Source organism: Ctenocephalides felis, unplaced genomic scaffold, assembly GCF_003426905.1.
Source record: "Ctenocephalides felis isolate EL2017-DRISC unplaced genomic scaffold, ASM342690v1 CF-g0.4_SCAFFOLD_01604, whole genome shotgun sequence".
NCBI classification, from domain to species: Eukaryota; Metazoa; Arthropoda; class Insecta; order Siphonaptera; family Pulicidae; genus Ctenocephalides; species Ctenocephalides felis.
The window spans coordinates 937,845-953,614 of NW_020537758.1; positions in this window are offsets into that span (position 1 = coordinate 937,845).

Genomic DNA, 15,770 nt, shown 5'->3' on the forward strand with positions numbered 1-15,770 from the left:
TAAAAATAAATTTGTCTAGAACCTACTTAGAATTATACTCGTTATTTAATAATAATATTTTAAAATTTTTATTCCATTCCTCCAACAGTTGTCGACGGTTAAATAAATCGATAGGGCTCCGTAAAGGCATAAAATAGCCCTTTACGAGTCAAAAGTGAGTTATTTCAACAAATGACCGTTTAGTCGTAAACAATTATGAATTACGACCGAAACCGACAACGAGGAGGCGTTAAAATTAAATTACGACCACAAAATTACCAACATTTTTAATGTAAAATTAGGTGTAAGTGGTATTTTAACTAAGGCAATACTAATCTTTTATTGTTGAACGCCTCAAATTATATTCTCAGTCTCAGTCGACATCTATTAGTATGTTTTCCTCCTAGAGATATCAAATTTCTGTTAAAACATGCTGTCATTCTTCTCTGAGGTAGAAAATTTGTCCAACTGATGAGAAGATCTTTTGATATTTGACATCTTTTGATTTTTTTCTTGTTTTTTCATGTACGGAGGCGCCTGAGCGACGTCTCTTATAATGGATGACTATTTTTAGGCTAGATTTTACACACATCATCGTCGTCATCATCAGGGAATTGATTTGTAACGACTCAATTACGAGGAATTATGATAAAGGACATATGGAGTTTATAAAAACACATAAATCTCACCCGTATCAGACTCAATAAAAAAATATAATAATTTATTAACGATTTTATTTTCATATAGGGAATCGTTAGAATACAAAATCAACTCGCCTGCATTTATTATTATAACCCCATAAAATATTTGCCCGCCATAAGCTCCTTATTCCAGCAAAAAGCAACCCCCTGCAACTCCTTTTATCTTTGATAAGTAACGTGTCAGAAGGAGCATTTACAACTTCATAAACTGCAAGAGCGGGTGCTCCTTCAAAGAAAATCTCTCGTGGGAGCCCCCTTCAATCGACAGGAGATTGATTCTGATCAAATGATAACACGTCATTTTCACACTTGTATGGAAATTGATTATTCGAATAAATAAATTTGGCGAAGCGGAACCGGCAGAGTTCCGTATCAAAATAGTAATAAAATTTTGTAGATTATTAGAGGCCTATGGAAAATGCTAGTGCTAAACTAATTTTGTTATTTATGGTTATAAAAAACGTTTAAAAAAATTGGTATATATATACATATTATATTTAAATGTATCTCAATGTGTTATATTTCCGAAGACAATTATCTGTCAAGTAGATAATTTATTTTCGAGGCCAAAGGAGGCATAATTATCGCGGCCGCCACACGTTCCGAGGCGTTACAAAGGCATTCTTCAGGATTTTACGATTGCAGATTGCAGCGACAGTTATATTCGGCCGAGAAAAATATTCATAGTACTAGCACCGGTAGAAAAATTGCTAAAATAAAAAATATGAAAAATAACTTATAATTGATAGGTAAAAAATCATTAGAGGAATAGAAGCAAGCACCAATTACCATATCATGCTCAGATTATTTTTAACTTTCCGAAGGACAAGTTAATGTTTTGGCGACAAAATTGATTGCATTTGCAATTTCTCAACGTTTCAAGTCATTTTGAATCGAAACCACATTTAGAAGAATTAGTATGTCTGTGTGTATGTATGTATAGCTGTGTGTATAAGAGCAGATTTTTGTCTTTTATCGACGTTTTCTCAATAACGGCTGAACCGATTTTAAAAATTTAGTTAAACTATACCCTCGCACATGTGCACACACCAATGTCTCTTCCTCACCCTCACGCACACTTACTCTGACACTCGCTATACCTCCTATAAATGTTGTAATTCTCATTATTCTATTTTATAGTCAAAATATCAGAGCTTATAAAACGTTTATGTATGTTTATATATGAAAGAAATAAACATAACTCGATCAATGCAAAGAAATAAACAAAGCTCGATCAATCGGATTTAAAATAAAATACATTGTCCATTACTTATGAGAATTCTTCAAACTGAATTACAAAGTTAAAATTATTTATTTGAAGTATATAAGTGATGTTTATATCTTTAGCTAGATTTAGAATTAAAATTCAAATTATTCTTGATATTCAAAAAAAAATTTTTTTGGACATTTAATAAAAAAAAATCTTTTCTCAAAAGCAATCATTTCGTCAACACAAGCAGAAAGTGTTTAAATCATTCCAATCGGATACTTAGTTCTTTCAAAAACTGTCATTTTTGGCACTTTTTGCCTTGTATCTTCGGAATTGCTAGACCTGTCTTTACCAAAAACTAATCAGTACATCTTTCTATCAATAGCATTCGACGGCTTTTTAATTATTCAAATCGGTTTATCGTTTATTGTTCTAGAAATGAAATTAACTCAGGCATAGTCAGATTGTACCCGTATCAAAAAAATAAATTTCATTTAGACCTATATGTACTTGTTAGGTACTATTTAGGACCTATAGGCCTCTAATCAAGTACATATTAGAACATTTTATACATTTTAGAACCTTCATATATGTACCCATGTCTTTTACAGATATCTTTCAAGTGTATAAATTTCTGTTTTCGAAATATATGAAATAAATAAATAATTATGAACATTTTTTTTACAATATTTAGCAATATAGATTAAAAAAAAATAGGGACATGGATAGGACTCGAACACGCATCGTTCAAGCCTAAGAGTTGAAAATTCGTCTCTTAAGCGACTGAGCTACATCGACACGTTGAATAGTCAATGTATTTCATTTATCTCACAAAAAAATTAGTCAAACTAGTAAGCACTCGCTATAGCTCCTCGGGGATAGGGAGGTCCGGCTGCTCTTGGCAACTGAGCCGATCGGCCCAGCTGTACCCCCTCACCACGGTAAGGTGGCAGCCACGAGGGGGGGGATGGGAGTCAGGGGGAGAGACGGGATTGCACACTCACAATCACACCGTGATCGTCGGCCGAATTCCAAATCGACGCGAAAGCCAGGGGAATCGCACGAGGGACTCGACCCCGACAGTCGCGGATTCAAAGAACCCGACGACGGGCACCACATTCGCACCATGCACACACTTACACCATGCCGCACGTATGACAAACGCAGGCCGAATTCCGAATCGACGCGGGAATCACGGGAATCAACCAGGAGACTCGACCAGGTGACGTCCGCGGGACTCGAGGAACCCGACGGCGAAGCCCGCCGCCACACAGTTTGGCGGCTCTTGCTGGCCGGCCCGACTCGAAAGCTCCGGGCACCACGTCGCGATCGAACCGCTCCGGCCCTGGACACGAAATTTTGTTCAGAGGGTGGAACCCTTCCAGCGTTCTGGTCGACGGTCTTAAAGCCTGGGCCAACCAAAGACCTCACAGAAGTGGCCGAGTCCGACGATGCCGTCGCCGAAGCGGAGCTTCGTATCGTCGGCGCAGTATTTTATCGCGTGCATAAATATCGCAGGACGAAGGCATTCTGCTTCGAAACACAGGCTGCCCTCTAACCTACAGCGCACACAATTTGTGCAATTCAACGTGTCGATTTGCCTCAGTTGACAGCACCCACATACTTGCAGTCTTGATCGATGCGAGTTCGAGTCCCGACACCGCGTACTTCTATTTTTTTTATTTTTATCTGTATAGTCGAAATATAATAATATAATTCAATATAAAAATATTCTAGGTTGATATTCTATCTTAAATTGCAATTTTAATTGTATACCCAGTTGCTGTAGTAGTTCATTATGACGGTTTTAAATATTATAGCTTCTTTAATTTTATACTTTACTGAATTAACATTAAACGAACGAATTAAAACTTATAAAAAATACTAAAAGAATGCATAATACAATTTTAACAATTAATACTGTTGTATTATAAATAGTACAATAAAAATTTAAACATCTAAACAATTATCAATTCTCTTCCGATTGTATTTATATTGACTCGTAGCCCCGAGGGGGCCACCGCTCGTCGAAGGGAGCTCCACGAAAATCGAATGCTGCAAAGATAAACATCATGAATTTAAAATACTCGAAACGTTTAGGCGAAATGAACACGAATCATTTTTTCTGTTGCGCTTTTTAGATGGAACTCTCGAAATGATCAGTGATGGCCAAGGAGAGGTCAATATAATAGTGAATAGTTGTAGGGCATTTTGACTAGGCAATGTTAAGATCTAGATATTTTGATGAAATTTTCAGCTATTGTCTGCAGTAGGATTTATTGGCACGTATATAAATACGGTTGTATGTCCTAAAAGCGCGGCCCATTATTCTGTTTTTTTTTCTTTCTATTATTAATTCTTCTTTTCGTAGACATGTAATAGTTTAGGATGTTTGTTAAGATTATCACTGTCTCAAGTTTCTACATTAATTTCGAAGAAACGGACCGTTCTATCTTATTACTGTTAAAGACCGAATTTAGAATATTCTTCAGTACTGTTATGTGAATCGAATATGAGGAAATGTGTATCCAGGGTTGTGGAGGGTGCTCCGTCGGAAAATAGTATTAAGGACCTCCCGACCTTCTCTGAATTTTGCCAGTCGTTCCATTTCCCTTTCCCTTTCGATTTTCCGTATTTAGTCCTGATGACGTCGAATATCCTTGAAACAACAACACTTGCCGGATGATGTCCTCGAAGGGCACTTGACAGTATGCGAATAGAATAATATGTACTCGATGAGGACTTTATCCATTGTATAAAGTGAAAAGGACAAGTGAAATTTATATATATATATATATATATATATATATATGTGTGTGTGTGTGTGTGTGAGTGTGTTCAGACTTGGCACCAATTAAAATTTCGTCTACATCAAGAAATTTAATGGAAAATGATTACAAGTCAATCACAAAAAATTACATAATTTGGTCAGGTTTCTATACATACTACTTTCTATACATACTACTAAATATATAAATATTTTATTTTATTCATTTTTATTGGCCACATGCATATGAATATAAACAGCCCAATTTTTAAATTACCAGTTACAAATTATGGATTATGTAATTAGTTTAGTATTAATGATTTGTACCTTTTTAGTAGTTTTTTCCCCCCCGAATGACGATCGATGTAGATTCTTAAAAAAATTTAAAATACATACTTCTTGGCGCACATTTTTCTGCAAAAGAGTATTTGTGCTGTTTTATGCCTATTAGGATATCATACTTGATTTTTGACTAAATAATTCCTAGGACGTTAGCCTAAATGTTATATTCAATAAACTTAAAACAGTCATACATTTTTCAATATAATGCTTTCCGATTAGCAAAGAACAATTTTTAACTTCCCGTAGGGTAAGTTATTGTAATGGGCCGAAAATCGAAATTGAAAATTTTTGCATTTCTCGACGTTTTGAAGGTTTCTGAACGTTTTGGCATACCTCAGAAAAAATGGATGTGTGTGTGTGTGTGTGGTGTGTGTGTGTGAGTGTGTATGTATGTATGGATACAAATTTTCGCCCACGTTTTCGGGTGTACGGATTAACCGATTTGAATGGTTCAAAAAACATTCGATTCCTATTGATAGGGAAAAGAGCTGATTAGTTTTTGGCAAAGGCAGGTCTAGCCGTTTCGGAGATACGGAGCAAAGAGTGCAGAAAATAGAGATCGAATTTTTGAGAGAACGGAGTATCCGATTTGAATGATCTAAAAAACATTCAATTAGTAATGATTGGGAGAAGTGTTTATTAGTTTTTGGCAGAGGCAGGCCCAGCCATTTTGAAGTTACGGAGCTAAATATGTAAAAAATGGCAATTTTTGAGAGAACTAAGCGTCCGATTTAAATGATTCAAAGAACTTTCTGCTTGTCTTAACGAAATAATTGATTTTGGAAAAAAAAAATTTGTTAATTTTTTTTTTTTTTTTTTTTTTTTTTTTTTTTTTTAGTTTTTTGTATATCGAAAATATTTCAGATTTTATTTTTAATTCTGACTATAGTACTAATATACTTTACAAATAATTTCAACTCTGCAATTCAGTTTATATAATTCTTATAAATATTAGACAATTTTACAATATTTATAATAATCTATTTGAAAACATTTAGTATTCCACGAACATTTCGTTACGGTATGGGAAGTTCCAGCAATTTGCCTTAAGGCACGATGCCATAATTGCCTCAAGACAGAATTCCACTTACAGCTAGTTTTATATTAAAATCTAATTTATGATATATATATAAATATATATATATATATATATATATATATATATATATATATGTATAAATGTGTATGTAGGTTGTTCTATATATATTATTTTGTAGTTCCGTGTAACAAATCGATTTTGCTTTGAATGAAATATAGGGGTGTCGTAATTGTATTATGATTTCGGCAGTTTAACGCGTTATTCCTCGACAAATACAAATCTATATAACTTTGTATATACACACACACACATATATATATATATATATATATATATATATATGTATATATATTGTTGGACACCGCGTTGATGAACAGAAAGGGTTGTTGGCGCCGCTATATGCAAATCGGTGTTGTTGCTCTGGACCTTCCGATTTTCCTGAAAAACTCACTTGCTGAAAATACTTGAGATACTTGATAAATAAAAGACTATTTCAAAAACTTCACTTTATTTCACTTTAAGTACAAGGAACTCGGAGGTATTAGAAGAGAAGTGTTTGCCCGGCGACCGACAGATTAAGACTGATTTATTTCATAATTATTAAAACTAAAATCCTTTGAAACGTAGTGGGGATTTGTCTCGAATATTCTATGCAACGAAAAGGACAATGTAATGGATTTAGCTGATTAAACAAAATGTTATTCATGCGAACTTGGTGAGAATTGTTAACTAGGCGGAATGTCGATAATAAGATCTTCCTGAGATTTGTCGACGTAGATTTATGATTTCGTGAGAGAATGTTAATGTCAGCTACTACGCAGTAGTCTGAGAAAGTTAATATGAACCGTTAATATCAGCTAAAGCTCAAGGGTTCTAAGATTTCAGTCTGGACTTGTTAGGAATCTAATATTATGACAGTGGTTAGGAACTTGTAATATCAGGGGTGTACAACAATATATATATAAAAATTGTATGAGTGTGTTCTCCGACTAGGGGATGAACAGTCGTAGAGGGTTGCAGAAACAAATATTGCCGAATTTCTTCAAGCACAAGTGATTTCGGAGGCACAGACTCCTGTTTATGCAAATTCGATTTCGAAATCGAATTTGCAAACGAAAAATATTTCAAAAATCTTACAAGATATAAAAACCATTATAATTAATATGATAATATAGAAGTTTTTTTTTTCAACCGCGTTCTGAAATGAATAATATTATAAAAATCTTATCAGATATAAAAACAACCTTAATAAATATAATAACATAAAATATTTTTTCTAAATCACGTTTTGAAATTTATATCAACTGCGGGTGTACATAATTAGCTTTGGCCTCAAACCGAATTGTTTAAACTTCTAAATATGTGTAAATAAAATTTTAATTTATTTTTAGCTTAAAAATATTTTTTTTTGTATCTCAATACTTTCATTATCTAATTTAATGAAATATGATTTAAAAAAGATTTAATAAAAATCGTTTGTTTTTTAATTCGATTTAGTGATAATGAGTACAAAAATGATATTTATTTAACCATTTTTGGTTTCAAGCTTTGCATGAAATTTTGCGCAATTTTCTTCAATCGTAGAAAATTTGGGAAAAATAAGGAACAGTGGTGACTGTCCTTTGCCAAAACGTATAATTTTGTAGAAACCCTCAATGTTTCTATTTATTTCTAATTAAAATGGTCATTAGCCTCTGAATAATCTTGACCATATATCTTATTTTTTATTTATGTATATATGAAATGGAGCCTTGAATTTGAATTTGAAACTTTTATTCCCGACTCATCATTGTCCGAGACAACAAGAGAGAATAATACAAAGTACAACACTCTGATCTAAACAAAAGATCTTTTCATCGGATCAATACGAGATCTTTATTAAGTGGCCGGATGATTTATTATATATATATATATATATATATATATACATTTTCATATATTATATCCGTGGGCTAAACGCGCGGTTCGAAAATAATATGAGACCTAAAATCTTGGACAAGTGCAGGTTGGCTGTGTCATCGTCGTCGGGGCCCCAATGGACCCAAAGACGACTAAATTAAAAACACTTTTATATTGTAAATGTAATTATTAATTAGTTGTAACACGCATTTTACCTTAAGGCAAGTAGTATAAACTTAATCAATAACAATTCAGCTTCAGATATTCAGGTAAAAAGTTCAACTTTTTTCAAATTTGGGGTTAAACGACTCAAAATCAATTAATAGAAAAAATATAAATATTTCTGGTGAATTTAAGTGAGTTTAAAATACTTACTGGATATAAATATTTACTTCGCAGGAGGGGTCTTGTAATATATAATTCTACAGCTACATTTTTTTTCTTAACAATGCCAAATATTTTCATATACATTTCTATGGTCATTTATACAGTCGATTAATTATTTTATGTTTTCATTATAAATATATTTATAAAGTAATTTGTTTATTTATTACGTATTTATTAACTTCCAGAAAAAGTTTATATTTTTATCAAAAAATCCGATTTGCTAATTTTATGTTTTCTCGACGTTTCAAGCTATTCTGAATCGAATGAGACCAAATTTGGACTAAAAGTATGTGTATGTGTATTTGAACAGATATAAATATTTGGAACGAATTTAAATTTTACTATTGACAATGAATCCAACATTTACTTGAACAATTCTTCATTTTTATATTTATTTTTTAAGTTTATTAGAGATTTAACTTCAAATCGTGGTAGTAATTTTTATTAAGCAGATATATAACCAATATAGTATTTTTATTTAATTTTTTTTAATATAATTTAGTGCTCTTTCATCTTCTTAATAAGATTGTAATGAATCTTTTGTTGATCATACAAAGAATGTTATGATATATTATATAATAGACATGAATATATATATATATAAATATATATATATATATATATATATATATATATATATCATATATAATATTGGATATTGTATTATGATACTCTGACGTTTGATATTTTAATGAGATATTGATTGATCGATTTTTATCAATATTTTTTTATTTACACACACACATATATATATATATATTATATATATATATGTATATATATATATATATATATATATATATATATATACAATGGTAAATATATCATGATCATCAAAATTTCCTCATAAATAAATATTTGTTATTAATCTCTTAGTTATTACAAATGTGTAGAATAATCATTTGTTTTATATCCATACATATATATAGGGTATTCCAGAATTCAACGTTATTGTAACTATCGTGAAAAACATTATCCTATGCCATAGAAAAGTTCTGAGTTTTAAGTATAATCTGGAGCTTTGGTCAAATTGTGAGCATTTTTCGTTTTTTGTGGGTAATTTTAATCAATTTTGTTTGTTTAAACTTTGCATACTAAATCGTAAATAACTTGTCTAGGACCACAGTCAAAAAAATTGACACAATTATATCTCAAAATTTCAAGAATTAAGACTTTTTATTGAACTATGAATTTGAGTGCTTAAAATCGGTTGTTATTGAAAGACAGTCCTTTAAAATAAATGCCTTAAATCAGGGTTGTAAAATGGTATAAAATATTTGATAGTTTCAAAATAAAACCTAAAAATACCCCGATTTTTCTAGGGCTTTTCACCTTTTCACTCACAATCAGTTCAAATGTTTCTGTCCAGCCCAAACTAATCAATTATGAAATTATTATTTATAAAATTATAGCTGCACCCTCTATCGATACGAAATCTTAACTACAATAAATGTTAAGTTTGTTCTCAATGTCAATTATCAATGTTGATACGGAACCGTGACTTGATCCCCGACCCTTGAACCTTCGGAATTTCTTTCTGGAGGGTTGATATTATCGACTCCAGTTGCCAAATTAACTCCGGAACATCAAAGAACACGTTTTGGATACCTCAAACCCCACTTCATCCACACCTCCTAAATCTCATCCCTTAGAGGGAAAGGGTGAGGCAGAGTACCTAGAATAATATTTATGAGAAAAATACATAAAACCTTATATATTCAACTTGAATAAATTATTCTTATAACAAAATAATTGTATCCCAAGGTAACGCCTTGTGGTACTCCTTTTTCATATTTATGTGTCTTTTAATCTCGCCATCTGTTTCGTGTACGGAACCCATTTTATTATTGCAAATTGACAACTTAACAGTCGGTTAAGAACTAAAGAAACGTTTATCGATCTCTTTAATATTTATTACTTCGATAATAACTATCCTGGATGTCTTTTGCAACCTGCAATTACCTGGCGAGCCGTCTTAATTATGACCGACGAGGAAATCGAAACGTATTTGCATAAAATTCTTCGGGAAGGGTAATAATAATCGATGATAAGGATAATAATGGATATTTAGCAGATTTTATTTTGTATTGACTGCCGGCCCTGTTTGGTTTCAAAAACATTAATCGAGATCAACATTTTTACAATTCGCTGATTTTTCGGTAGCCGAATTTAAAACATTCTGATTTGATAGTTTTTGATATCGATATCTGTTACATCGATGATATTACATTACACGATAAATTTTGTGTCTTTGTGATGCTTTGGCAAAATTGAATATAAAATTAGTAAAAAAATTATATATATATATATATATATATATATATGTATCTATATATATATATATTAATTACAATATTTATTACAACTGTTAAATAATTTAACATCTAGCAATAATAATAAATAATAACATAAATTGAAATTAATAGGAGTACAAAGGATAGAATTTACATTAAAATGATATCCGTAGTATGATGATTTAATATAAAATAAAAGCAAATAATAATAAAAATAAAATTAATAAATAAAATTAGTAAAATTTCTGAATAATAAAATAATACTAGAAAAACAATAAGGTGGAATAAAAGCAATAAGTGATAGATAGTAATAAATAAAACAAAATAACAATATAGAAATAATAAGATAATAATAATAATAATAATAATAATAATAATAATAATAATAAATATGTATATATGTACCAAAATATATGTCTGTTACATATTTGTTACCTTCGGTTACAATGAAAGTCAAGTTTAATAAGTCAATTCAACGTAAGTTATTACACGGCCTAACGAAGCGGAAACTCAATTTGGGAACCTATTGTAAATTTGGGAGGGATTTTCGCCCCTGCGGCTCCAAGTTTAACAAACCGTGAGACATCCCTTGACGAAATTTGGTTATCATCCCCTCGGATGCAAAATCGAGATTCATAAAAGACAATGTTTATTCATATTACATATATTTATTATAAATGGTAATAAATAAATAAATATATATATATATATATATATATATATAGGGTAGAGCAGGTCACTAAGGTCCAATTATATTGTAAAAACCAAACTAATTATGCCAGAGGGCGCCAGGCCCAATGTCGTATTTTTAATTTTAAATGAATTTTACGAAATAATAGCAAAATTAATCAACCAATGCAAAATATAAATTTTATGGATACATTTTTTACAGAGATAACACTGTATATAACCTTGATCTGGTATTTTGTCACAAAAATTCATCAGCAGATTCGGAATAGCTATTTATTTAATTTATTTCTTGTAAAATTGCTTTTTTAACTTCCCGTAGGGCAAGTTATAGTAATCGCAAAAAAATCGTTTGAACATTTGAATTGTATTAACAAGATGAAGAACTGATAAAATTTTCATGAAGGCAGGTCAAGCGGTTTCGGAGATCTAGTAAAAAAAGGAAAAAAAATGCCATTTGGCGGTCAAAAATGATCATTAGACTTATACCTTACATCAAATTATCAGATATTTTATAGAGATTTTAATAATAAGTGTGCATTTTGTTTACATTCCTATGAGTTCCGTTACAATGTTGATCCGTTAGACGGCGACGCGGCGCTTACGCGCTTCGTCTCTGTGCAGTTAAAGCAGTACGATTGCTTTGAAAAAAAGTTCAGGGTTTCTAAAATATTTCAAAATAAATTTTTCTTTAAAAAGTCTTTTTTTTCAAAAAAAAGTAAATTTTTGTCAAAAATTTATATTATCTCAAAAATCTAATTTTTTCAGAGTATTTTTTTTTCAAAAATGTTAATCTTTTTGAAAAAAAATAATTTTTGGTACGGGAAGTTCCAGCAATTTGCCTTACAGCACGATGCCAAGCGCCCCACTAGTTTAACTTCATTAATATTTTGTATTTTTTACACGTTTTCCAGGCCAAAATAATTAAATGTTCAGATGGTAACTTTTATAGAGGTTATATGAAAGAAACTTTTTAAACTAACTTAAATTTAAAGATATATAATTGTTTTATAATAACGTATACTTAAACATTAACTTAAGGTCTCGTGCACTAAACAACAGTGCTCATGACTAAAAAGAAATAACAACGAAAAAAAATACTTTTGTTGTGGATTTGTAAGCCTTGGTCTAAATATCAGGGTGATGGCTGATTATATGATGATATTCAGCCATGCCTCTACTTTCAAATATTGTTGATAAAAAATTCTTAACATTATTGGTTTCTGATATATCGGTGGTAGATCTTTCACCCATGGACCTTTAAGCTCCTACCCTATTTATTATTATATCAGTGCTCGTGTGTCTATTACCCTTCGGTCCTGTTTGAGTTCGCAAAAATTTCGAAGATTCAAAAGAGCGTGAATCGATTTCGTCATTGGATTAATAACGCTACGATTATTATTTTATTGGACTCGCATCAGGTAACACGATACCGAATATCTATAAGGATGCCGATGGACCCTTTGCCGAAACGTTGGACGCATGTTAGGTTAGGACTATCGGATTTCATCATAAAACAGACAGGGACAGGGAGTCTGCAAATAGACCCTTACAGCAACTCGGTATACTTTTAAATGAGTAAAATATTAATCTGTAAAAATCTGATGATGGAACATACCTAGTTCCAAAACGTTGAAAATATATATATGTTTCTATTATTATGGGGTGCCCTTTAGTGTATGTTCATCAGCCCTTTTGACCCTTTGTTGGTTAAAATTCAATCTTAGTCCATGATTAGAAATAATATTCTCTGCGTCTTGATCTCAGGGCTTAAGGCGACTCCAACAGTCAAGTCGCCCCCATGGAAATAATTAAGGAACCCAATTAATTATTAATTGCTACGCTAATTGATATATACACTGAGGCAGGTAGAATATATATATATATATATATATATCTATATATATATATATATATATATATATATATATATTGAATGGTATATATATATATATATATACATATATAGGGTGGTCCTTAATATGGACATCTTCGAATTTTCTTGCTCCCAAGGGCACAAATGGTTTCAAATTGATAAAAAACAATTTTCTGAAAGTTTTAGTTCTTAATATTAACTTTTAGATAGTGCGCAATTTGAGCAAACTTCATATGGAAATAGCATGGAAAAAATTTTGAAAATTAAAAAAAAAAATTAGGTATAACTTAGCGACAAATGAATTAAAAGTGAAACTTTGTGTCATTTTTTATTGAAAATTCGACGCCCTGCAAAATTTTTGAAGATTTTTTCATGCTATTTCCATACAAAACTTTGATTGAATTGCGCACTATCTAAAAGACAATATTAAGAGCTAAAACTTTAAGAGAATTGTTTTTTTTATCAATTTGAAACCATTTGAGCCCTTGGAAGCAAGAAAATTCGAAGATGTCCATATTAAGGACCACCCTATATATATATATATATATATATATATATATATATATATATGGTTATATATATTATATATATATATATATATATATCGATTAATATAGATTAGTTCTGGCTTCAAGTTGATGTAAAAGAATTCGATTTGATTTTAATTCGATTTTGCAAAGTGTGAAGAATTCATACGAAAAATATAAGATACAGATCGTTATACAAATTATATTACACACTGTTATATATATTTTATATATACTGGTGTATATATAAAATGAAAGAAATAATGATGAAAAATATCGAGTATTAAGTGTGTATCCATTATTTGTATTGTTTTGTGTCAGTTGAACAAATAGTTCGATCAGAACCAAAATATTGCTTCTAGATAATGCGTTGGATTTGTCTCGATTTATTATGTATATATATATATATATATATATATATATATATATATATATATATATATGATCGATATATAAATTATATTTCAGTGTGGTGTCTGTATTTTGATATTAATGATACCATTTCGTTCTATTGTCGACGCAGAACAAATGCTTTTTGTGTTTTAACAAAGGCTTCTGTATATATGTTCTCGCTTTTCTCATAATGGACATCATATTTATGAAACTCGTATATATATATATATATATATATATATATTTTTGAATAGTCTTGAATTTGATGTTGATATATATGTTTAATTTGAGTTTAATAGTCGGGCGTGACATCAATAAAAATATTGAATCATCAATAAATTTTTATTGATGTCACGCCCGATTATTAAACTCAAATTAAACATATATATATATATATATATATATATATATATATATACTGGATGACCCGACAGACGTTGCCTTGTACCCACGACTCACTTGATTTCTGGCAATAATAATGTAGGCATTTCATTTTTCTTATTCATAATCATGAATTTATATAAGTAAATTGAAATTTTTGGCCAATGATAGTTTTCATTTGTTTTCTGTATATTGCTATCTATATACTTATAAATCGTTCATAAAACAGTTATTTACACGTGTCAGATAGTTCATGTAACTTGCCTTCAGGCAAAATGCCACTTGCGACTAGTTTTCTTACTTGACAATAGTTCATGAACAAGGAAAAATCTTGTATATAATATAGAATCTTATATAAAAAAGAGCGAAAATTAAAAATCAAATTTGAATATGTATGTATGCACAATGCACATATTTTTTGTTTGTTTATTTATCAATCTAATGTACATTGTGTACATTAGGCTAAAATTTTTGACTGTGGTTGCGAGTATATGGTCATCGTGTTGGGCTAAAATACCCGTATCATCGGCAAAGGTGGCAATCATTGTATTTGGATTTACTGGTATATCTGCGAAAAAGTATGTGTGTGTATGATACCTGCCTTTACCAAAAACTAATCAGCACATCTCCCTACCAACAGAAATCGACTGTTTTTTAAATTTTTCAAATCGTAGTTAATTGTTCTAGAAATGAAATTAACGCAGGCATAGTCAGATTGTATGTACCCATGTTCTTTACAGCTTTCTTTCAAGTGTATCAATATCTGTCTTAGAAATATATGAAATAAATGAATAATTATGAACATTTTTTGCAATATTTAACTATATAGATTTAAAAAAAATAGGGACGGGGATAGGACTCGAACTCGCTCCGATCAAGCCTAAGAGTTGAAAATTCGTCTCTTTAGCGACTGAGCTACATCGACACGTTGAACTGTCGATGTTTTTCATTTATCTCACAAAAAAATAAGTCAAACTACTAAGCACTCGCTATAGCTCCTCGGGGATAGGGAGGTCCGGCTGCTCTTGGCAACTGAGCCAATCGGCCCAGCTGTACCCCCTCACCACGGTAAGGTGGCAGCCACGAGGGGGGGGATGGGAGTCAGGGGGAGAGACGGGATTGCACACTCACAATCACACCGTGATCGTCGGCCGAATTCCAAATCGACGCGAAAGCCAGGGGAATCGCACGAGGGACTCGACCCCGACAGTCGCGGATTCAAAGAACCCGACGACGGGCACCACATTCGCACCATGCACACACTTACACCATGCCGCACGTATGACAA